This window comes from Glossina fuscipes, unplaced genomic scaffold (assembly GCF_014805625.2).
Source record: "Glossina fuscipes isolate IAEA_lab_2018 unplaced genomic scaffold, Yale_Gfus_2 3, whole genome shotgun sequence".
NCBI lineage: Eukaryota > Metazoa > Arthropoda > Insecta > Diptera > Glossinidae > Glossina > Glossina fuscipes.
The window spans coordinates 8,984,350-8,985,422 of NW_023998417.1; positions in this window are offsets into that span (position 1 = coordinate 8,984,350).

Here is a 1,073-nt window from a genome sequence, read left to right on the forward strand (position 1 = left end):
CGTTTTATATAATAATTTAAGTTTTCCTTTTACTAGATATATTCATTTTTATTTATGTCATGTAAAAATGTACTATAATCACAAAAATAATAATAATAAAACAATATTCCTTTTTAATAAAATACAAAGTAAGAATAAATCAATTTGTTTTGTTGTGTACTTGACGTAAAAAAAAGTAGTACATGCGTAGATAATGTGACGTAGACAATGACGTCATATGTAGACAATGCCTACATGTATATACATGTATATTCGCTAATGGAAATGTTGATGGCATTGCTATGTTTATATACAACGTGTTTAGCAACATAAAATGTTGCCCAAAAATATGCTGGGCATATGCATGCTTTTGGCAAAAACGGAAACTTTGAAGCACTGTAGCGGCCGTAATACGCCCCTTAGGGGCATGGTTACACTTGGAATGCGTTGGGGCCGACCCAAGGAATCGAATGGACCCAGTCCCGATGACCTAGGGCCGCTAGGAGCGCCAATAAACCGCATCAAAGTTGACCATTTTCACGTTTTTGATGGAATGGTCAGGAACATTTGAGAAATGTTTATATACATAGAAATATGTATAAACAAAAACATCAAAACCCCACCACAAAAAAAAATTTTTGGAAAAAAATTTTACAAAAACAACAAAAATTTTTGGGGAAAAAATTTTATTTACAGGAAAAATTTTTAGAAAAAAATTTTACAAAAACTACAACAAATTTTTGAAAAACAACAATTTTGCAAAAATAACAGGAACAAGAAGAGGAAGAAGAAAAAGAAGAGAAAGGAGAGAAAGAAGAGAGAGAAGAAGAAGACAGAGGGGGGAAGAAGCAGAGAGAGAGGGGAAGAAGAAGAGAGAGAAGAAGGAGAGAGAGAAGAAGAGAGAGAAGAAGAAGAGAGGGGGGAAAGAAGAAGAGAGGGGGGAAAGAAGAAGGGAGGGGGGAAGAAGAGAGAGAAGAAGAGAGGGGGGAAAGAAGAAGAGAGGGTGGAAAGAAGAAGAGAGGGGGGAGAAGAGAGAGGAGAGGGGGAAGAAGAAGAGAGAGAAGAAAAAGAGCGAGAGAAGAAGAGAGAGAAGA